Source organism: Ovis canadensis, chromosome 5, assembly GCF_042477335.2.
Source record: "Ovis canadensis isolate MfBH-ARS-UI-01 breed Bighorn chromosome 5, ARS-UI_OviCan_v2, whole genome shotgun sequence".
Classification (NCBI taxonomy): Eukaryota; Metazoa; Chordata; class Mammalia; order Artiodactyla; family Bovidae; genus Ovis; species Ovis canadensis.
In genome coordinates, this window is record NC_091249.1 from 67,098,880 (window position 1) to 67,124,330 (window position 25,451).

The window sequence follows — 25,451 nt, forward strand, 5'->3', positions numbered from 1 at the left end:
ACAGTGTAGGAGGGTTCCCTTTTCTCCACACCCTCTCCAGCATTTATTGCTTGCAGATTTTTGGATCGCAGCCGTTCTGACTGGTGTGAAGTGGTACCTCATTGTGGTTTTGATTTGCATTTCTCTAATAATGAGTGATGTTGAGCATCTTTTCATGTGTTTGTTAGCCATCTGTATGTCTTCTTTGGAGAAATGTCTATTTAGTTCTTTGGCCCATTTTTTGATTGGGTCGTTTATTTTTCTGGAATTGAGCTGCAGAAGTTGCTTGTATATTTTTGAGATTAGTTGTTTGTCAGTTGCTTCATTTGCTATTATTTTCTCCCATTCAGAAGGCTGTCTTTTCACCTTGCTTATATTTTCCTTTGTTGTGCAGAAGCTTTTAATTTTAATTAGATCCCATTTGTTTATTTTTGCTTTTATTTCCAGAATTCTGGGAGGTGGATCATAGAGGATCCTGCTGTGATTTATGTCTGAGAGTGTTTTGCCTATATTCTCCTCTAGGAGTTTTATAGTTTCTGGTCTTACATTTAGATCTTTAATCCATTTTGAGTTTATTTTTGTGTGCGGTGTTAGAAAGTGATCTAGTTTCATTCTTTTACAAGTGGTTGACCAGTTTTCCCAGCACCACTTGTTAAAGAGATTGTCTTTACTCCATTGTATATTCTTGCCTCCTTTGTCAAAGATTAAATACTGGAGAAGGAAATGGCAACCCACTCCAGGACACTTGCCTGGAGAGTCCCATGGGCAGAGGAGCCCTGCTAGCTACAGTCCATGGGGTCGCAAGAGTCAGACATGATTTAGTGACTAAACCACCTTTTAAATATAACTTTTAAAGACTACAATCTTAAAATGGATTTGAACTTAACTAGACTGAAACCTTTAAATATGCAGTGCTTAACATGAAAACCGAGAATTGTAAGAGAAACAGAATGTCCAGAGGAGGAGTGAAAAATAGAAAAAGTGAACTCTTATTATCAAGTGAGAAGTGGGTTAGAATAACACAATGGTTCAAACAGTGATTCCTGGTCTGCCCTGAGGAAACATGTTTGCTACCTGGCACTTGGAGAGTCTCTCCCCACCCACACTGGCTAGTTTAGAGAAAACCAGCAGTAACAAACCTTTTATTCTGGATCAAACTTGTCTACTATCGCTTTTGTCTAAATGTCTCCCCATGGTTATCTGCCATCACTGGTATCAATGGCCACTGAAAGTTCAAAACATATCTTTCACGCACTGTGTTCAATGAATGTTAAAATGAGTGATAGGACATAAAAAGGGAATGTCTCATCACATAATCCTAGAATCAAGTCACCAAGCATTTTGAATAAACCCTAACTCAAAGGGCCCTAGGAGCCAAAGGTACTTTTAAAAATCATGTATCTGGAGAAAAAAGATGACTAACCACAGAAATGACAGATACTTTCAACAGCCTCTGTGGAAAGAGAAAGGAGCTGGTAAGACTTCAGAAACATCCAAAGCTAGCTACTATAAAACAGCTCAATTCTGTAGGAGTTTGCTTCTCTGGCTTCTTCCTTATATGATTCTTGGGCCAACTTTTCCATAGGTTCTAAAAACATATCTTTTACTATTAGAGTACCCTAAGCAAATAATTTCATGACAACCATTTTCTAGTTATCTTGGCAATTTTCCCTAATTCCCAAGCCCAAAGGGCAGAGTGAATAATTTTATTAAATGTAGGATTATTGAGGCCCTCAGAACTAGTATGGGTTGTTTTTTTGTTTCTCCCTGTTCTAAGTCCATTATGCCCAATAAATTTGGAGTGTTAGTTCCTGCAACCTTTGGTCCTACAGTAATAATTCTACTGCCATGTCTTTGGTTTTTTTCTATTTCTCATAATTTTCATTTCTTTTAAAAAAATCATGTGTAAATTCTGTCAAATAACTTAATAAATTATCCTGTACTACTTTCTAAAAAAAACTTTGAGGGGGCACTGAGTGCTAATGACCATCATACTGGTTAAATTTCTCATTTAGGAGCTCACGTAAGAAAGAATACACAGAGTGCTGGGACTAGGTGTGGCTCAGAGCACATGCTATTTCTCACATCTCACTAGGGGGTGAGGTTTAAATTAGACCTTAATCAGTAGGTAAATAAAACCAAATTCTATCTTTGTTACAGTAGTTAATACCTGGAAAGGTGCCAGACTCATGGCCTTGGAAATTATATGGTTTATAAACAAGATTTCAAAATAATGCTGAGGCAAGAGTGGCACTTCCTCAGTTACTTCTAAATCCAAAGGACTAATGATCATCAGCTACTCACTAAATAGGTTGAAAGTTTTATTTTATATGGGTACTGTATTTCCTGATACATTTGCTGCTGCTGCTGCTGCTAAGTCAACTCAGTCATGTCCGACTGTGCGACTCCATAGACGGCAGCCCACCAGGCTCCCCCATCCCTGGGATTCTCCAGGCAAGAACACTTGCTATAGGATAGTAAGATGGTTTGTCGATGATAAATATCTTGAAAAGAAGAATATGCATAGTATTGACAAAATTAAAATTTAATAGGTTGATAATTAAATATAATTTTTCTATAATTTCATTTCTCAGATAAATTTCTAACCTCAATTTCCCTTTCAATTTTAACCAATGGGGGAAAAATTTTTTTAATTACTCTTTTGTTAACAGCTCTATCCTGTACAGAATTGAGCATCAAACCATGAGAAAGCTAAAACTGAAGATCAAAAGATGCACAATTTACCTATGGAGTGAGAAACAGTTCCACAATTAAAAAATTTAAAATGAATTCTGTAATCTTCACTTTAGAGTTGAACTGAAAAAGGGTGATTTGGGCACTACAAATAGGGTCCTGGGCTTTTTTCCTTCCTTTTCTTCACCTCCCCCACTATTTTTATGTATGTTTTTCAGACTAGTACCTTCAAGTTAGCATTTTTAACACTATGAAAGAAAATTCTGTAATATTATATTAGTCATCCTCACTGAAAAGTATATACCATCATAATTGTAGTTTAATTGTCTCATCTATTCCCAAGTATCTTCTCATCTTCCCTCAAGCCTCACTTTTCCTTACATTGTTGTTAGACATGAGAACTAAAATGAGGTCTGAAATTCGGTTAATAGCTAACAAAAAAACCTGAAGTAAATAAGAAAAAACTTAGGCAGATACTTTCTGGAACAAGTATCTTTTCAAGCCAAATGAACAGTTCTTTCATCTAAAAACAGCCCAGTTAAGATGCCTTGATCTTTAGGTTATTCTGTGTTACTGAACCGGAAATTTGTTTTCAGTGAAGTATGTTAGGATCTGGCTGAATGGGGTTGGGCGACAAGGAAATTAAGGCAGATATCTCTCCTCTTCACATCCTCTTTTACCAGCAGCTCTTCCCACACTCCACTCCAATAAACAAAACATTTGTAGAATTGTTAAATTTTGTTTTTTTCACTTCTTTATTCATCCATTTTCCAAAAGACATTATTATGTATCATTCAGTGTGGCTCAGATGGAAAAGAATCTGCCTGCAATGCAGAGACCCGGGTTCGATCCCTGGATGGGGAAGATCCTCTGGAGAAGGGAATGGCTATCCACTCCAGTATTCTTGCCTGCAGAATCCCACGGACACAGGAGCCTGGTGGGCTACAGTCCATGGAGTCGCGAAGAGTCAGACACGACTGAGCAACACACACACAGTGTATCGGGAGCTCCCCACCAGAAGCTCTGCAGTGGACAGGCCACAAGAGGACAAGAAAGGAAGAAAGGCTCTGGGACACCTGCCTTAACAACAAGCATTCCAAACAAATAAATGCTATAATTTTGAAGAGAGATAGCCTTAATGTCATTTCAATCATGAGTCATGAATATTGTAGCATCCTCTGAACACTTCAGCCATTACAGCCATCTAATATCTGATATCATTAAATATTTATGAAAGGAACTCTACTGTGTAACATTACCAAAGAAACCTCAACACAAGAACCTCAAAACTATTCTTTGTTTGTAGTTTTAACCTGATCTACTTCATTCTCCTAAAAAAGGAATTTTCAAGCCCTTAGCAGCAAAATCTTATTTTAAAACATTAAACTGTATGCAGAACATTCAATACATAAAACAGGTAAAAGTGATATTTGCTGACAAAGCATATTTTATACATTTGGAATCATAATATTAATCTATATAGGAAGCAGTCAAATCAGTGAAGCTGTTTGCTAAAACCAGTAAAACTGAAACTGGAATGCCAGGCTTACCAGCAAACTTTGTCTTTATGTTTAAAGAGTTTGAAAACCACTGCCCTAAAACCTCACATTGTTTCCATTATCAGCCCCAAGCCACATTTCCACAGCTCTATCAAACTGCCTTTTTGTTATAAAAATAAAGCCCGAGCAATAACACGGCCCACCAAAATCTGTGGGCCAACTGCTTTTTTTTTTCTATTTTAATTGGAGCTATTTACTTTACAATATAGTGGTGGGTTTTGCCATACATTGACATGCATCAGCCACAGGGGTACATGTCACCCATCCTGAACCACCCTCCCACCTCTCTCCCCGTCCCATCCCTCAGGTCATCCCACTGCACCGGTCCTGAGTGCCCTGTCTCATGCATCGAACCTGGACTGGCGATCTATTTCACATGTGGTAATATACATCGTCTTGTCTAACTCAAAGAAACTAAGCCATGCCCTGTGGGGCCACCCAAGACGGGCGGGTCATGGTGGAGAGGTCTGACAGAATGTGGTCCACTGGAGAAGGGAATGGCAAGCCACTTCAGTATTCTTGCCTTGAGAACCCCATGAACAGTATGAAAAGGCAAAATGACAGGATATAAGAGGAACTCCCCAGGTCAGTAGGTGCCCAATATGCTACTGGAGATCAGTGGAGAAATAACTCCAGAAAGAATGAAGGGATGGAGCCAAAGCAAAAACAATACCCAGCTGTGGATATGACTGGTGATAGAAGCAAGGTCCAATGCTGTCAAGAGCAATATTGTATAGGAACCTGGAATGTCAGGTCCATGAATCAAGGCAAATTGGAAGTGGTCAAACAGGAGATGGCAAGAGTGAACGTCGACATTCTAGGAATCAGAGAACTAAGATGGACTGGAATAGGTGAATTTAACTCAGATGAGCATTATATCTACTACTGGGGGCAGGAATCCCTTAGAAGAAATGGAGTAGCCATCGTGGTCAACAAGAGAGTCTGAAATGCAGTACTTAGATGCAATCTCAAAAACAACAGAATGATCTCTGTTCGTTTCCAAGGCAAACCATTCAGTATCACAGTAATCCAAGTCTATGCCCCAACCAGTAACGCTGAAGCTGAAGTTGAAGGGTTCTATGAAGACCTACAAGACATTTTAGAACTAACACCCAAAAAAGATGTCCTTTTCATTATAGGGGATTGGAATGCAAAAGTAGGAAGTCAAGAAACACCTGGGGTAACAGTTGGCCTTATAATACGGAATGAAGCAGGGCAAAGGCTAATAGAGTTTTGCCAAGAGAATGCACTGGTCATAGCAAACACCCTCTTCCAACAATGCAAGAGAAGACTCTATACATGGACATCACCAGATGGTCAACACTGAAATCAGATTGATTATATTCTTTGCAGCCAAAGATGGAGAAGCTCTATACAGTCAGCAAAAACAAGACCAGGAGCTGACTGTGGCTCAGATCATGAACTCCTTATTGCCAAATTCAGACTTAAATTGAAGAAAGGAGGGAAAACCACTAGACAATTCAAGTATGACCTACATCAAATCCCTTATGATTATACAGTGGAAGTGAGAAATAGATTTAAGGGCCTAGATCTGATAGATAGAGTGCCTGATGAACTATGGAATGAGGTTCGTGACATTGTACAGGAGACAGGGATCAAGACTATCCTCATGGAAAAGAAATGCAAAAGAGCAAAATGGCTGTCTGGGAGGCCTTACAAATAGCTGTGAAAATAAGAGAAGTGAAAAGCAAAGGAGAAAAGGAAAAATATAAGCATCTGAATGCAGAGTTCCAAAGAAGAGCAAGGAGAGATAAGACAGCCTTCCTCAGTGATCAATGCAAAGAAATAGAGGAGAACAGAATGAGAAAGACTAGAGATCTCTTCAAGAAAATTAGCGATATCAAGGGAACATTTCATGCAAAGATGGGCTTGATAAAGGACAGAAATGCTATGGACCTAACAGAAGCAGAAGATATTAAGAAGAGGTGGTAAGAATACACAGAAGAACTGTACAAAAAAGATCTTCACGACCCAGATAATCACGATGGTGTGATCACTCACCTAGAGCCAGACATCCTGGAATGTGAAGTCAAGTGGGCCTTAGAAAGCATCACTACGAACAAAGCTAGTGGAGGTGATGGAATTCCAGTTGATCTATTTCAATTCCTGGAAGAAGATGCTGTGAAAGTGCTGCACTCAATATGCCAGCAAATTTGGAAAACTCAGCAGTGGCCACAGGACTGGAAAAGGTCAGTTTTCATTCCAATCCCAAAGAAAGGCAATGCCAAAGAATGCTCAAACTACCACACAATTGCACTCATCTCACACACTAGTAAAGTAATGCTCAAAATTTTCCAATCCAGGCTTCATAAATATGTAAACCGTGAACTTCCTGATGTTCAAGCTGGTTTTAGAAAAGGCAGAGGAACCAGAGATCAAATTGCCAACATCTGCTGGATCATTGAAAAAGCAAGAGAGTTTCAGAAAAGGATCTATTTCTGCTTTATTGACTATGCCAAAGCCTTTGAATGTGTGGATCACAATAAACTGTGGAAAACTATGAAAGAGATGGGAATACTAGACCACCTGACCTGCCTCTTCAGAAACCTTTATGCAGGTCAGGAAGCAACAGTTAGAAATGGACATGGAACAACAGACTGGTTCCAAATAGGAAAAGGAGTACATCAAGGCTGTATACTGTCACCCTGCTTATTTAACTTATATGCAGAGTACATCATGAGAAACACCGGGCTGGAAGAAGCCCAAGCTGGAATCAAGATTGCCGGGAGAAATATCAATAACCTCAGATATGCAGATGACACTACTCTTATGGCAGAAAGTCAAGAGGAACTCAAAAGCCTCTTGATGAAAGTGAAAGAGGAGAGTGAAAAAGTTGGCTTAAAGCTCAACATTCAGAAAACTAAGATAATGGCATCTAGTCCCATCACTTCATGGGAAATGGATGGGGAAACAGTGCAAACAGTGGCAGACTTTATTTTTTGGGCTCCAGAATTACTGTAGATGGTGATTGCAGCCATGAAATTAAAAGACGCTTACTCCTTGGAAGAAAAATCATGACCTACCTAGATAGCATATTCAAAAGCAGAGACATTACTTTGCCGACTAAGGTCCATCTACTCAGGGCTATGGTTTTTCCTGTGGTCATGTATGGATGTGAGAGTTGGACTGTGAAGAAGGCTGATCGCCGAAGAATTTATGCTTTTGAACTGTGGTGTTGGAGAATACTCTTGAGAGTCCCTTGGACTGCAAAGAGATCCAACCAGTCCATTCTGAAGGAGATCAGCCCTGGGATTTCTTTGGAAGGAATGATGCTAAAGCTGAAACTCCAATACTTTGGCCACTCCACGCGAAGAGTTGCCTCACTGGGAAAGACTCTGATGCTGGGAGGGATTGGGGGCAGGAGGAGAAGGGGACGACCGAGGATGAGATGGCTGGATGGCATCACCGACTCGATGGACGTGAGTTTGGGTGAACTCCGGGAGTTGGTGATGGACAGGGAGGTCTGGCGTGCTGCGATTCATGGGGTCGCAAAGAGTCGGACACGACTGAGCGACTGAACTGAACTGATTGAAATAAACAGGCAGAACTGCTGCATTACAGAAGACAAAATAGGCAGCAGCGATACGGGAATTGATGTCACTGAATTAAAACTTTATTCTCGATTATGGAATAATCAAAATACTAAATTTTAGAAGAATTAGAAAAGGAATTGAAAGGTACATTAGTTGTTAAGTTTTCTATGGGTCACAATGGAGAGTCTTGATTCAGCGATAAGCATTCCTTGTTTCTGTACACATGCCTTCTGAAAACATTTGTGACAAGTGAAAAGACATATTTTACATGGGGTTGTGGGGATGAGGTGGGTAATGTTCTATTGCAAGAAAGCTAAATAAAGTATACTACACAAAATTCTTATTTGTATTTCATTCTAAAGATAGTGTATTCAGTGATATATTCCCATACTTCACACATGTTCTCTGATTTTTCTCCCTATATTACTGAACAGAATGTACATCTGATTAAGTGTAAGGACCAAGCAGATGAAGCCATGGATCGACTATTTGGTGCATATTCACAATTTCTAAAACTGTCCTGATTTTATTAAATACAGAAACCCAACATTTTTTCCCTGTATTAGCAATGTAATTTTTCTATTTTCAGTTAACTTCACTAAATTCACATAAAAATATAATATGCCAAATGGCATCTGAAATAAAATTTAAAACCCTAGAATTCTTTCTTCAAAGAAAAGCGTCACTGGAAATGAGGTATGTAATAAAAGCTGGGTAGGTTTCTCTGTGCTAAACCCCAGCTTCTGGAGTTATCAGTATAGTTCCTGACAGTTCCTCAGAGTAGTTTGAAAAATGTTACTACAACAGTCAACTGCTCAGATACCACAATACAGGTCAAGACTGCACTACTGCCACAGCTGCTGGACGGCAGAAGCACCACCACAGACCGGCCTGAAATGTCTGCCAGTTGCCGTGAGACAGTTCGGTGGAGAAGGCATAAATATGTACTTTTCAAACAACTGCAACCTCTTTACAAAAAACCTCAAACCTCATTTGTTCCAACGTTGAACTTGTGATGGTTTAGGACCACTTATACAGTAATATACAAGACAACAGATTGTAAAGTTAAGACCAACAGTGAAACAGTTTGCAAGAGCTCCAATGTTCGCTTTTGGCGAATGTGAATTCATTTTCCCAACCACAGTAGTATTTTCCATTATTCAGAACTGGGAGAGACTTCAGAAAAAAAAAAAAAATTTGGGTTTCACAAAAAGTGCTTTTAATATAGAAGTGGAATTAGCACACTGTAATTACCAATATGGGAAAAGAACCTAAAAAGGAGTGGAAACATGTAGAACTGATTCACTTTGCTGTACAGCAGAGACTAACAACACTGTAAATCAACTATATTTCAATAAAAAATTTTTTTTAAAAAAGAATGAAATTAGAACAGTGGTGGAGTAAGGAACTCCAGATTCCACCCCCACAGAAGAACAAAGAAAAAAGGCATAAACTGTCAGAATCTACTTTTCTTTGGAACCCTCAAAAGCTTGCAGCAACCCAGATGATGCTTATTCCAACACCCTTCCCCACCTACCCTCACCCACAGACTGATTCTTGGTAAGAACAGCAAACTTGGCAGGGTTTTTAACTTCCCCAGTCCCGCCCCCTACTCTCCAGTTTACTAGTAGTCTTGAAAATAACAGCCCTCATTCCAAGCACCAGAGATAGCAAAATAAACTTCATTTGCAAAGAATTCTGAGTATTTGTTCTGACCATTCTGGTGGCTCCCTGGAAGACTACCTCAAAAAGATTGTCTTTATTTTGCCTAACTCGACCTAGCTTAGTGCTAAAGTGCTACTATACTCTAGACATTGGGGGCAAGTTTGTTGGCAATGTTCATGCTGATGTCTTAGGTTGCTGTTGTTTGAGGTGATGAATAACAACTGGGGGCACACAATGAATTAACCAGAAAGCTTAGAAGGAAAGTCTAGGGCTTTGAAAAGGTCTGACATAATTCTGCAAATCTAGAAGACCACAAGCATGGCCTCAGGAAGGCCCTTAGAATTTCATCTCTTATTGACCTTGAAGCTCTAAGGAAGCGGGAGGTAAAGGCTAATGCAGAGCTGTAAGCTCTAGGAGAGAGAGTTAAAGGCTCATCCTAACAAACACTCTGAGCCCCTGGGCAAAGACTGGAAGATGGTTTTGTTTGCAGGTATTTAATAAAACCACTGTTCAACCATTAGCTGACACCAAGCTAAGGGAACAGAGACTTCAGGGTTCACAATGGACAAAGAATGCAGCCTTTACAGAATTAGTTCAAAGAGTCAGACAGGAAGCTGCCTGAGGAAGCCCAGATGTTGATCTTTCTAGACAAGGCTATTTTAACTGTGTTCCATGACAAAAGGTAAAATGTGTCTAAAGAACTAAAGGAAAGTAAAAACAAGAATGTGTCACTAAACTGAGTAGATTAATAAACAGATATTATAAAACTTAACCAAAATTTGGGAGCAGAAAAGTACAATAACTGAAATGAAAAATTCATTATTGGGGCTCAACAGCAGATGTGAGCAGGCAGAAGAATCAGTAGACTTGAAATGGAAAAAAATAAATCCAAGAAACCCAACAGACTACATAAGAATAGACTTAAAAATATCCACACACAGACACATCATAAACTATCAAAAGTTAAATACAGAAAACAGCAGGAGAGAAGCAACTCATTACATTCAAGTGATTCCTAACGAGACTACGAGAGTGATTTCTCAACAGAAACTATGCCGGGTCAGGCCGGAAAACAGCACGATGACATGTTCAAAGTGCTCTAAGAATCAGAATTAACCAAGAGGTCCATATCTGGCAGCACAGTTCTTCAAAAATGAAGTAGAAGCTGCATTTTCAAATAGTAAAGACTGAAGCAGCTCATCATTAGCAAACCTGCCCTCCGACAACTGCTAATGGGAGTTCTTCAGGCTGAAACGAAAAAACAGTAGACAGTAAATCAAATACACGTGAAGAAATAAAGTACGCCAGGAAAGGTAACTGCATAACCTCTGTCCATGGGGCTTCCCAGGCAAGAATACTGCAGTGGGTTGCCATTTCCTTCTCCAGGGGGTGCTCTTCCTGATCCAGGAATCAGACCTGGGTCTCCTGCATTGCAGATTTTTCACCAACTGAGCTAGGAGGGAATGCCATGTAAATGCACAAAACAGTGTAAATATATCTTTCGTCTGTAAATCCTTTTCCCTTTCTTATTGAAAAGACAACAGTATCAACAATAATTATAAATCTAGGTGGACAGGCACACAATATATAAAGAGGAAACCTATAACAATAACAGACAATCTGATATAGAGATATACAGAGACAATATGTAATCTCCAGGGCAACCAGTAAGAAAATAACCCAAAAAGTATAGTGAAAGGAATGACAAGGGAGTTAAAATTACCACACTATAAAACTATTTAATACAAAAGAAGGTCATGATGGAGGAACTGAAGAACAAGAGTCCTCCTTATCAGTAATTCCACTAAATATCAATAGATTAAATCCTCAAAAGGCAGAGGTTGGCAGAATGAATTTTAAAACATGGTCCAACTATATGCTGTCTACAGAGACTCACCTTACACACACAGATAAACTAAAAATAAAAGTGTGGAAAAATATATTCCATGTAAACAGCACATACAAGAGAGCTAGAGTGGCTACTTGTATCAGACAAAGTAAGATAACATAAAAATTGTCCCCAGGGACAAAGATGACTGTATAATGATAAAAGTGAATAACAAATATATATATATACACACACGTAACAACAGAGTCCCAAAATATATGAAGCAAAAGTAGTTGAAAATTTTAATACTCTCACTTTCTGTCTATAACAGAAGTAGACAGAAAATTAGCATGGATATGAAGACCTGCGGAGAAGGCAATGGCACCCGACTCCAGTCCTCTTGCCTGGAAAATCCCATGGATGAAGGAGCCTGGTAGGCTGCAGTCAAGGGGGTTGCTAAGAGTCGGATACGACTGAGTGACTTCACTTTCACTTTCATGCACTGGAGAAGGAAATGGCAACCCACTCCAGTGTTCTTGCCTGGAGAATCCCAGGGACGGGGGAGCCTGGTGGGCTGCCGTCTGTGGGGTCGCACAGAGTCGGACATGACTGAAGTGACTTAGCTGCTTAGCAGCAGCATGAAGACTTAAATACCACCCTACAACAATTAAATCTAAAAGACAACTGTCAAACACTTCAAATTACAAAGTAAGAATATTAATTCTTGTCAAGTACACACGGAACATCCTCTAGGATAGATGATACATTAGGCCATAAAACAAAATTTAGAAGGCTGAAATCATACAAATTATATTCTCTGACCACAAGAGAATAAAGTCAGAAACTAACAGAAGTATGCTTGGAAAATTCACACATACACATATATAAATCAAATAAACATTCCAAATAACCAGTGGAAGAAAGAAAAAAGTCACATAAAAAAATCACATGTGAAATGAGAAAATACCTTAAGGTAAATGAAAACAAAAATAAATTTCAGGGGGTGCAGCAAAAGCAGTGTGAAGAGGGAAATTTATAGCTGTGTTTATCTTATAAGAATAAAGTGCTGAAATCAATAGCTTTACCTCTCACACTAAGAAACCAGAAGAAGAAAAGCATAAATAAAAGAATAATAAAGACTAGAGTGGAGAAAAGGAAATAGTGACTAGAAAAACCATAGAAAAGATAAAGAAAACCCAAAGTTGCTGCAATGAAAAAATCAGTAAAACTGGCTAGCTACACTGACCAATCGTGGGGGTGGAGGGAAGAGAAGAATTAAATGACCAAAATCAGAAATTACAGTGTGAATAGTTACTGCTGACCTTAGAGAAAATAAAAGGATTATAAAGGAATAAATGAACAATTGTATACCAACTAATTAGATAACCCATATGAAATGTACACATTTCTAGAAACAAACTACCAAAACTGTCTTAAAAAGTAACAGAAAATGTGAATAGACCTATAACAAAGAGATTAATTCAGTAATCAAAAAAATTCCAACAAAACCCAGATGGTTCAGCTGGTGAATTCAACCAAATGTTTAAAGAAAAATTAAAAACAGGAGAGGAGGGAACACTTCCTAACTTGGTCTGAGCCAGTATCACGATATCAAAGCCAGAAAAATATACTACAATGAGACTATAGAACACTATCCCTTCTAAAGACAAGTGCAAAATTCTCAGCAAAATGCTGGCAAAGAATCTAGATGCATACAAAAACGGTTATAAACCATAATCAAGAGCAATCCCAAGAATACAAGGTTGGTTCAACGTGTGAAATCGATTAGTGTAATAAACTATACCAGAGACTGAAAGCAAAACCACACAATCATTTCAACAGATGCAAAAAGAGTATTTGACAAAATCCAACGCCCTTTCATAATACAAAACATTTATCAAACTAGGAAAAGATGGAATATATTTTTAATCTGATATAGTATATCTATGAAAAACCCACAGCTAATAACATACTTAAAACTGAAAAATTTACTCTTGAATTCAGGACCAATACAAGCACGCCCACTTTCACCACTGCTACTTAGCATTACACTGGAGGTTCTAGCTAGGGCAGTGAGCCAGAAACAGAGGTAAAAAGAATCCAGACTGGAAAGAAAAATATTCCTCCTTGCAAATTACAGGATCTTACTAATAGCAAATCTTAAAACTAGAGTCAATAAATTCAGCAGTTGCAGGATACAAAATAACACAAAATATCAGTTGCTTTATTATACTGCAGCTATGAATAATCTGAAAATGAAACTAAAAAAACATTAACAATAGCTTCAAAAAGTATAAAATACTTAGGGATAAACTTAACCAAAGAAGCAAAAAGTTGTATACTGAAACCTACAAAACACTGTAAAGAAATTAAAAATCTATAGAAATGGAAAATATAGCCTGTGTTCACAAACTGGAAGACTTTAATGTTGTTAACATGGCAAGATACCCCAAAGTGATCTACAAGTTCAATGTAATTTTGTTATCAAAATTCCAACTTCCATTTTTCAGAAATGGACAAGCTGATCCTAAAATTCATGCAGACTGGCAAGAAACCCAGAGTAGCCAAATAATTTTGAAAAAAAAAAAAAAAAAAGAGGGCTCATATTTCCCAATTTCAAAACTTAGTATGAAAAAAAAAAATGAAGCAGTGTAGTACTGACATACAATTGGGCATGCAGACTGATGGAATGGAACTGATTGTCCAGAAATAAAACCATACATTCATGATCAGCTGATTTCAACCAGGGCACTGAACTCATTCAGTGGAGAAATTAGTCTTTTCAACAAATAGTGGTGGGACAACTGGGTATCAACATGTAAAAGAAAAAAGTTTGGTCCCTGCCTCATACAAAAATTAACTTAAAATGGATCAAAGAGTTAAATTTAAGAGCTGAAACTATAAAAATTCTTAGAAGGAAACACAGGTGAAAAACACAAGCAAAGAAAAAAATAGGTAATTTGGACTTCACTAAAATTAAAAACATCTGTGATTCAAATAACACTATGAGGAAAATGAATAGAACCCTCAGAATGGGAGAAAATGTCTGCATATCATGTATCTGGTAAGGGTCTAGTATTCATAATAAACAAACAACTCTTACAAACAACAATAAAAAGACAAGCCAATTAAACAGGCAAAGGATTTGAACAGACAGTTCTCAAAAGGTATACAAATGGCCAAGAAGCACTTGAAAAAATGCTCAACTTCATTAGTCATTTGGGGAATGCAAATCAAAGCCACAATGAGATAGACACACCCACTTGGACAGCCATTATGAAAGAGACAAACAGTAACGAGTATGGGCAAGGATACAGAGAAGCTGGAATTCTAATACGTTGTCCATGGAAATGGAAAATGGTATAGTCACTGTGGAAAAGTTTGGCAGTTCCTCAAAAGGTTAAACATAGGTATCTATTAATACCCCTAACTGGGTACCTATGAAAGAGAAATAAAAACCATAAAAATGTGTTATAGGAATATTTAGTCATAAAAAGGAATGTAATACTGTTAAATGAACACAACACAATTGAACCTTGAAAACATTCTAACAACAAGAAGGCAGATACAAAAGGCCACTTACTGCATACCATTTATATGAAATTTCCTAAATAGGCAAATCCACAGAGACAAAAAAAGTAAGGTTAAATAAGGTTGCCGGGAGAAATATCAATAACCTCAGATATGTAGATGACACCACCCTGATGGCAGAAAATGAAGAGGAACTAAAAAGCCTTTTGTTGAAAGTGAAAGAGGAGAGTGAAAAAGTTGGCTTCAAGCTCAACAATCAGAAAACTAAGATCATGGAATCCAGTCCCATCACTTCATGGGAAATAGATGGGGAAACAGTGGAAACAGTGTCAGACTTTATTTTTTGGGGCTCCAAAATCACTGCAGATGGTGACTGCAGCCATGAAATTACAAGGCGCTTACTCCTTGGAAGCAAAGTTATGACCAACCTAGACAGCATATTAAAAAGCAGAGACGTTACTTTGTCAACAAAGGTCCGTCTAGTCAAGGCTATGGTTTTTCCAGTGGTCATATATGGATGTGAGAGTTGGACTGTGAAGAAAGCTGAGCACTGTAGAATTGATGCTTTCGAACTGTGGTGTTGGAGAAGACTCTTGAGAGTCCCTTGGACTGCAAGGAGGTCCAACCAGTCCATCCTAAAGGAGATCAGTCCTGGGTGTTCACTGGAAGGACTGATGCTAAAGCTGAAACTCCAATACTTTGGCCACCTCATGCGAAGAGTTGACTCACTGGAAAAGACCCTGATGCTGGGAGGGATTGGGGGCAGGAGGAGAAGGGGATGACAGAGGATGAGATGGCTGGATGGCATCACCAACTAGATGGATGTGAGTTTGAGTAACCTCTGGGAGTTGGTGATAGACAGGGAGGCCAGGCGTTATGCAGTCCACGGGGTCACAAAGAGTCGGACACGATTGAGCAACTAAACTGAACCGAACTCTGAACTTAGTAGAGCTATAATTCCTTATTCATTCTGACAATATCAAATTAGACTGTGAAGGAGTGTTCAAGTATCAGTTTCAAGTTTAGAGCGTACCTTAAAGGTCACCTATTTTAAGACATCTTTAAGATTTTGCAATTCAAATTTCTTTTTCTGAGAAGAGTTCAACCATATTGTATATAAGAATTCTGGGAAATCTGAAAGCCATCACAGTACTTTTAGAACTTGTTTTAAGGATGTTTCATTTATAGAAATCTTCCTATTGAACATTTACCCTCCACTCATTAAAGACGACGAGATTATTGGTTTGAGGCTGGGATCCAGGACTTCACAACTGGCTTGGTGATCAAGTCAGGTGAGCATTTTGCCGTAGAGGTGCTACACAATTATGTGTGTTACCTGTAAGAAAGCTGTGAGCATACTAGTACCCATGTGTCTTTTCTAATGTTTTCCCTGGAACTGGAATCTGACCAATCACTAGTCATTTTTCCTTCTTTGAAAGATGAGATAAAAGATGTTCATGAAAATTTTCAAAGGGAGCTCTTTATCACTGAGTGTTTGAAAACCAGGAACATGGGCAGAAACGGCTTAGTTCACCAAATCAATGCACTTCTGAATGAAAAATATGAGAAGTAAATTATCATGCTTATAATTCTGTGAAGTAGAAAGCACTGAACTATAGTGAGAAAAGGCACTGATTCAGAAGTAATGACCTAGTTTCAAATCCTGGCACTGCTGAATTAACATTCAAGTCACTTAATCTCTCTGAACCTATTTTCTTATTCAAAAAATAGGGATAATTTTATATTTGCTCTAAGTACTTCATCAGATTATGAGGATCAAACAATAATATAATTTATAAAAGGTGTTATAATAATCACTTGCCTAATAAAGAATGTATTTCAATGGAGAGGTTTGGTTTCTTTTTTAAATGAGCAAAGTTGAAAATTTATGGAAAAGGAGATTAAGATGGAATATGGCTCTTTGGTTTAAGATATTATTACAATATTAAAGCAGCTCAATGGGATCTTTTTAACAGTAGTCCCCCCAAATCCTCTTCCCCCAATTCTCAAAAGAGATGGTGCTGATATTTACTCAAAAATGATAGCTCAAAAACACATTACAGATGCTATCAACTGATTAAGTTCCCTCTCTTTAGCTGACTTCATGTCACCTTGGGCTGGCAGCCAGGAGCCAATGGCAAACGGTACACCCGCACAGTCTTCAGGCAGAGGAAACCTACTGACTTTTTGTTTTTAAAAGACCTACAAAACGGTAACTCGGAGGTAAAATAGGCATTACTGTCACCCTTCTAACAAGTCACTAATCATAAACATGCCATTATTATTTAGCTGACTTGACTTAAAACGAGAGAATATGTTAATTTTGAGATTCTTCTGGGGAAAAATGATAATGAGCTGCATATTTATGAAAGGGAGTTTTGAGACATGAAGCCAGCATAGTAAAGACTCTGGCTACAGATCTGTACATTACAACACACTGGTCTTCCCAGGCTTAGCAACGGCTGTACTGACTTCAGACTATTATTAGTTGCATCCCTACTCAAAAACCTGCCTCCCTGAGCAGCTTTAAGACAGATGCAGAAGCCACAGAGTTATCACTTAGAAGTTTGTACTGACTCTGGAATTTCATAAAATAGAAACTGAAGAAAATAAAGCTCAAGTTTAAAAAAATGAAATTAGGTATATATATATATATAAAAGCACATTATCAACTATATGTTGATAGTTGTATCAACTATAATTAGTTGGAAGATTAGTACCTGAGATCATGAATGCCAAGTATGACACTGAAGATGTATCAATTCATCTTTAGAAAACCTGTTAAAATTCGTTCTTTACATGTCCATGAATTTTTAGACCACAGCTAAATGAAAAGTCAAATGCATATGGAGGGCTACTAACAAAAGTATAGAAGCACAAGAAAATATTTTCTATGAGTCTTACTCATAACTAAATATGGCAACTGACCAAAGGCCAAAAAAGGGGAAAAACAATATTTTAGATTTGGGTAGTGCTCTTTAAAAAAAATTTTTTTTTCATTATGTGTACACCCCTGTTATACTGGGTAGCTACCTGAAGTTACCAGACAAATAAGTATTACCTTAAATAACAGAATGAAAAGTATTTTACTTAAAAGTCAATTTGAATTTTGAAAATAACTTTAACTTTAAATTCTCACTTTTTCATTCCACTCTAGACAGTGCCCTTGATTTTGAGTTATAACTAAAGCAGAGTTTCACTGCACAGTCTGGCACTTAATCAGAAACTGCTTCGATCTCTTCTTGCTTCATATCACTCTTTTTCATCACTCCACAATTCTAAGTTCCTGAGTAGGAATTTGGTTTTTCCTTTCTGGTCCTTTGCAGTACATCCATGTGCTCAGAAGGCAGAGGAGCAGTGCTTGCTGGCAGACAGCACCCACAGCAGAACCTGCAGCTGTGATGCTCAGCTGTCAAGAAAGAAGAAGCAGAAGAGCAGCGAGCTCGTGAAGAAGAGCCCTGAGGACACCCCTCCTCTCTGTCGCTTGGCAGATGGGTGTCAATTTGTTTCACCTCTCTTATCTTTTGTCTCTTTATCAGTAAAACAGTGGTAAAGGGCACTTCCTTCTAGCATTATCACTAAATGAGATAAAAATGGGAATGTTTTGTATACTATAAGAGTTCTTTGTTACTATAACTCACCATTTTCTCTGCCACTGTTGCTAGGGTAAAACACTAATCACATTTTTTTTTTCCTTTCTCAAATAATTGCTTTGCCTACCCTTAAACTGCCTACCTGATCCTCTCCAACCATTTTTTCTCTTCCTCTTTCTCAGCCTTCATCTAACACTTTATAGTAAATTTCAAAATTTCCTGAAGTAGTCTCCTGTGTTTTCACACAGCAGATCACCACCATTCTCATCTAATACAAGTCTTTAGAGCTTGTGGGAACTTTTAGCAAATAAAAGTTGGGGAGGCCGAAACAGACCCATAGCAAGTGACCTTAGAATAGCTTACTGTCACTCTGTTCAACAAGCACAATTATTGCTCTGACTTTTAAACCATACATGCATAATTTAACATACTAGTTTTATTCAGTAAGGCAGAGGAGCTTCCAGAATACCGAAAAGATTTCCTTTTTAGGCACTTTTGTAATCTCAACTTCTGCATTAAAAGAAAACAAAACAAACAAAAATCCTTCCTTGATTTCTTTGTATTAAAAAAAAAACTACTTATATGGTAAAATGAAAAATTAAAAGGTAAATATTTTGCATACACCAAACTGGCACAAAAGGCCAGCACTAACACATGTTGGTGAGCATGTGGGCCAAAAAGACCCCTTATAACACTGCTCAGAAACAATCTGGCATTCTCCAGAGGCTGTCAGTGTGTATACCTTCTGAGCAAGTTATTCCACTTCTGGACTGAATTTCCTAGGAGAACACTCTTACACTATATACACCAAGAGACATTTTCACAGAAATATTGTTCAAAAAGCAGAAAACTAGAGACAAAACCAAATGTCCATTAACAGTAGAACAGATAAATATACTATATTCATTCAAACATGTAACATATGTCTGTATTAATATAGCTAAGATTACATGGATGATCTTTACCATGTTGAATTTAAAAAATGTTGTAAAGACTACATTCAATGTGAGTCTATTATATGAAGTTAAAAAATATCTAAAACTAAATAATGTATCATTTGGGGATATATTATTAGGTAATAAAATCATAAGACAAAGCAAAAGAAGGCAAAAACACAAAATTCAGTATTACAGTTACCAGAGGTTGGGCAGGAGGGTGACATGCCTGGGAAGAGGCATGCAGTGAGCTTAAGAATAGTAGTGATCTCTTATATTGGGGGTGAGTGTAAAGAAGTATTTGCTTTATTTTTCTGCAAATCATACATATAACTTACATACTTTTTCCAGTGTGTATGAATTCACTTAAAAAGGTACCTATGGTAAAACAGAAAAATGTGTTTTTGAGATATCATATAAATTCTTTTTTTTTTCTTTCCTGTCTTTAAGCTTCTACAACTTTTTAATGTAAGCCACTCTATTAATATATAAAAATGCCGCTGCCTTTATTGTCTTTTCCTGATGTTTGTTCACCATTCAAGATTTATATTGCCTAACTTTCCCACATTCTAAATCATTAATAACTTGCCTCAGTCTCATACCTGCCTGGGGAATGTTTTACAGAGCAGTAGGATTAAAAAGTTACAGTGAATCGAAAAGAGAGAGAGAAGGGACTTGAATTCTCAAGTCACGTTCTTAGTTACTATCTAGATTATGCCGCTTTTCTTAAGCTCCTTGGGCCTTTACATCCTACCTGTTTTCAAAGGCCCGTCTTATAACTTGGGATGGCTGTCACGGAGTGATGAAAACCACACATCTCAGTAATGGGATGCTGGCATGCGGCTGGATGCTGGATTAAACAGAGCACCTTGTCAGGCTCCAGGCTGACATCAGGTCAGCCCTGATATTTGAACTTTTCCCAAATCCTTCTCAGGTCCTTACTCTTGGAGCTAAGGAAGTCTAGTCATTTCACCTGTTCTTAACCTGAAGATTTCAGGAATTTCATGCAGAACATATTAGTGAAAGCTAATCATATAGAGGACACAATTTTTAAAGAAAAATACAAGAAAGCTGTTTAATGTTTCTGATGTTACTTAAGGCAGTTTTAGAACTTTTCCTTTGTTAAGACTCAAACCTACAGAAACACTCGAAAGAATGAGAGTGAAAATGTGTGTGTGCATACATACACACAAACACAGAGATGTGCACTGCAACTCTGAAACAGCAACAAATACGTTAACCTAAATTCTCTTCAATGGAGGCCTAGTACATACAGTATATCCATTTGGCAGCAGACCTACCATATGATCCAGCAATCTCACTCCTGCGCACACATCCAGAGGAATTCATAATTGGAAACACACATGAACCCCAGTGTTCACTGCAGCGCTATTCACAATAGCCAGGACATGGGAGCATCGTAAATGCTCATCAACGGGAATGGATAAAGAAGACGTGGTACGTATATAAATGGAGTATTGCCCAGCCATAAAAATGAAGTAATGCCATTTGCAGCAACATGGATGGATCTAGAGATTGTCATACTGACTGGTCAGACAGAGACACACAAATATCATATGGTATTATTTGTAAAATTTAGAAATAAAAAAAGAGTACAAATGAACTTACCTACCAAATAGCAACAGAGTTACAGATGTACAAAACACACGGTGCCAAGGGGAAAGCAGGGGATAAACTGGAAGATTGGGATTGACAGGCACATACCACTACAGATAAAATAATTGACAGATAAATAACAAGGTCCTACTGTACAGCACGGGAAACTCTACTCAGTACTCTGTAACAGTCTATGTGGGAAAAGACTGTTAGAAAGAGTAAGCAGATATCTATGCATAACAGGTTCACTTTGCTGTAGACTTGAAACTAACATTGTGAATCAACTATACTCTAATAAAAATGATTTCTAAAAAGTAGATTTGACATAGAAAGATATGTTATACATTTTCAAGAGACAATTTATATATATATATATATATATATACACACACGCACACATGTATTTTACAAAGTAGAATGCTATTCAAATTTTAAAATATTTTAAAGAATTGAAGATTATGTAATTTTATTTACAAGTAAATCATCAACTTCTGGAAAGCACAAAACCCAAAAGTAATAAAAAGATCTGCGTCTATCATAACAGCACAAAATCACTTAACAATTTCTGTCAATCTACTTCTCAGAGAACTGACTGTTTCACTTTCTACCATTTGCCCAATTGATTAATGAAAGAGGAACAGAAGAGTTAAAACGTAAAGCGCTTTTTCAAAAAACTAAAAAAAAAAGCCTAAAAAAGTCATGTTAATTTCTTAATAGTCTCTGGATGAGTATCTGAGAGATGTGAAACACAGGGCAGGGCTTGGGCCTTGCACCTTTTTGCTGTTCTTCCCCCTTTAAAGGAGTCACAATGCTCTACTACAGTCTCAGAAATCCTCAGTGCTATTTATTTAGCTTTCAAGCGAGTCTTCCTGAAATTAGGTCTGTGCCACTAAGAATTTTTCCAAGGCAAAAGAGCAAAAATCGTCACCCATTAGAAAGTTGAAAGGTGTACAGAAAGAATAGTAAGCTTGGATGATGAGATGAAGCTGAGAAAGTTCTCGTGCTTCACACACAGGGGCAGTGAGAGAGACTTACAAGCTTAAGGAGGTTGGCAAGCGGCCTCTCTCGGCCTCCCAAACGTAGTGACAATCTGATTGCTAGAAGGAACCTTAGGTAAGTTCTCAGATAAGGACCTGCAGGCCCTACAGACCTAAGACACGAGGGAGCCTCCTCTACAGGATTCGTCCCATCACACCTTCCCCGTCTGGCCACAGAGCACGCATCAGGACCTGTTAACAGTTCACTGTTCCTTAATTACTTCATGGATGGATATACATCATGTCTCTCCCACTAGATGGAGGCGCCTTTGAGGTCAACAAGAATATGATTTCACCACTTCTCTGGAGCACAAAGTGCAAGAGTGAACAAGTGGGAAGGTCCTCAGTAATACATATATTGACCCACATGGTCAGCAGGCAGTAGAGGGAGAAAAACTCTGCTGCTGCTGTCTCTTTAGGACCATCCACTTCTAAGCACTGAACTTTCCCTGCCTGACATTTCTTCTTTCCACGTTACTGCTCTTCCAAGATAAGGCTCTTTCCTTAGCACAGGCTACTTTTGTTGGTTTGGCAAACACGTACTGACATGAAATTAGCATTAATATTTTGGGAAAATACCCCTGGATCCTAAATATACTTGGGGAAGCTGGTTTCCCCTGGTTTATGGTTTAAGATGGTCTCAGTGAAGGATGAAACTGGGAAATGATTAAAAAAGCAAAGATTGAAATCCACAATCCAGTAGCTTAGCCTTAAAAAACAAGGGCTTCTAAACACTTTTATTGTCCACAGTAAAATATTTTATTATCATTAATCAAATGAGTACAGCTGACCCTTGAATAACAGGGTGCCAACCTGCATGCAGTGAAAAGCTGACTGTAACTTTACAGTCGGCCCTGCATATCCCCTGTACCCTTGGTTCTGCACTTGGTGGACTGTGTAATATGGTAGTACACAGATTTTTTTCAAGAATATAAATAGACCCCCAAGGTTCAAACCTGTATTGTTCAAGGGTCAACTGTATACTCAAATGTTCTTTTCTTAGAATAATGTGTAATTATTAAGCATGAAACGTGGCTAAAGTGAAAGTCGCTCAGTCGTGTCCGACCCTTTGCAATCCCATGGACTATACAGTCCGTGGAATTCTGGCCAGAACACTGGAGTGGGTAGCTTTTTCCTTTTCCAGGGGATCTTCCCAACCCAGGGATCGAACCCAGTTCTCCTGCATTGCAGGTGAATTCTTTACCAGCTGAGCCACCAAGGAAGCCCAAGAATACTGGAGCGGGTGGCCTATTCCTTTTCCAGGGGATCTTCCCCACCCAGGAATCAAACTGGGGTCTCCTGCATTGTAGGCGGATTCTTTACCAGCTGAGCTACCAGGGAAGCCCATGAAAGGTCGCTCAAGTGAAAGTGAAGCCGCTCAGTTGTGTCCGACTCTTTGCGACCCCTTGGACTGTAGCCCACCAGGCTCCTCCGTCCATGGGATTCTCCAAGCAAGAATATTGGAGTGGGGTGCCATTTCCTTCTCCATGAGATCTTCCCGACTCAGGGATTGAACCCGGGTCTCCCACACTGCAGGCAGACGCTGTACCATCCAAGGCCACCAGCCACCTCTAAGGTACAGACAAATCACCTGACTTGCTTGTGTTCACACCCTTAGCTAAAACCAGAGGTGGTTCAGCCTCAATTTTCAGATCTTTGAGGACATGAACCTGGTCCTTCTCTTAGAAGAAGTTAACATTTCTGATTATTTGGATTCTGAAATACCTGGCTCTTTGTTTGAGCTGAGCTAATTTAATTTCACTTTTACCATATATGTATGCGTGTGCATGTATGTGTGCATGTGTGTGACAGAGAGACCTTTTCTATTCCCCACTAGTAGGACAAAGATTTGTATCAGTTAATTAATTTGACAACAGTTTTCAGCACGATGAAAAGAAATTCATGGTTTTTTATTTCTATGTGGCACCTTTAACTTTTTAAAAGCAGCCAACTTAAAACTGGCAATGTGGGATGGTACTGTTCTTTTCCTTATCACATGTAGTACCTGATTCAGGTGTGACAGTTCCCAAATCTAATGTTACGGCACCTAGTGTGTCCAAGAGAGGCCAGAATTCTTTTTTTAAAAACATAGATTTGGATTGTGTCTAATGTTACAACTCTCACCCCATGAATCAGTGAATTCTACCCAAAGAGACCTATGGATTTTCCTCTCTTAACTATGGGTCTCAGCCATTCTTTTCTTATAGGGAAATTCCCCAGTTGGTGGTCACTTCATTTTGAGGTCACAGTTAGTCACGTATTCTTCCTTCCTTCCCTAACACACTTTCCCTTCCCTTTTATTCCAAAGAAATAACTGAATCTGGCACTTTGATTGGACCATAGGAGCCCGGAATAAAAGCAATTTTGGCTTCCATGAATAAAAGCGATTATCTAAGTACTTAGAAGACATCCAACCTAACCCTTTCTTTATAATAAATTACACATAAAGAGTCAAGTGAATCAACCATTACAGCGTGCCTATTTGGAAGGTTACGTAAATTGTGCAGGGCTGTAGAAATAAGTGACAGATCTGGAGTTTGAACCACAGTTAGTGTCTAAACTCCAGGCTTCTATCTGTTTGATTGCAGCGACTCTGCCTCTCCACCATGGGCAAGCTTCATAAGCGATTAGAGTGTCAGCAACTGAAGGATCACAATTTCCAACGCATCCATTTCCCATAACTACTGGCACACAGTGCAAAAGAGAACACCCCCCCCCCGCCCCCCGCCAAAGCCATGCCCTCTGCAGTGTAACTTCGCAGCTCCTCCACCTCCTGCCTGCACCTTGACCAGCATTCTAACTTGCTTTGACCAACAGAACCTTTGACAACAGGGAGAAGTAAGTCTAGGCCTTAAGAAGCTTTGCATGCTTCTGCTGGTACACTCAACAAGCTCTGGAGAGCCTGCTGGATGAGACACAACTGTCAGTCTTCATGGCCACAGTCAACCAGCCGGCTGCCACAGACACACTGAGTGAGCCTGGCTGAGATCAGTTAAGCCTGGCCAGATTAGCAGAACTCCCCAGTTGACCTGAAGACTCAAGAGGAACAAAAAAAATGGTTATTATTTTAAAGGTACTGAATTTGGGGATGGTGTGTTATAGAGCAAGTACTACCTGATACAACTATCAAACAAAGTAACTTTGTTTGAGCAAGCAGAAGTGAAACAATAAAAATCTTGCTTCCAGAAGATGGTTCCAACATGGAAAAGGTCGTTGATCTATAATAAATTTAGACATCAAAATAAACAATTAGGTATTTTAAAGTCTACATCTGGAAAATAAAGTCCTTTTAATTGTGATAGTTAATTCACTTTGAGTCATTAAAAAATTATTTTCTTAAAGTCTATCTTTGAAGAGATAGAAACTTTATATTGTAAGATGATTTTTAGAGGGTTAATATTCTCTTTAATAAGGAGCTAAAGATATAGAGAGATCAGATGACTGAAGCAATGAACTTAT

The 25,451-nt window shown here is 38.4% G+C and overlaps 1 protein-coding gene across 15 annotated transcripts in view; it reads right to left on the bottom strand.

The window, feature by feature from the left end:
• The window catches only part of NR3C1 (nuclear receptor subfamily 3 group C member 1), a 119,454-nt gene that overhangs the window by 70,850 nt on the left and 23,153 nt on the right, over positions 1-25,451 (bottom strand). The window lies entirely within an intron of this gene.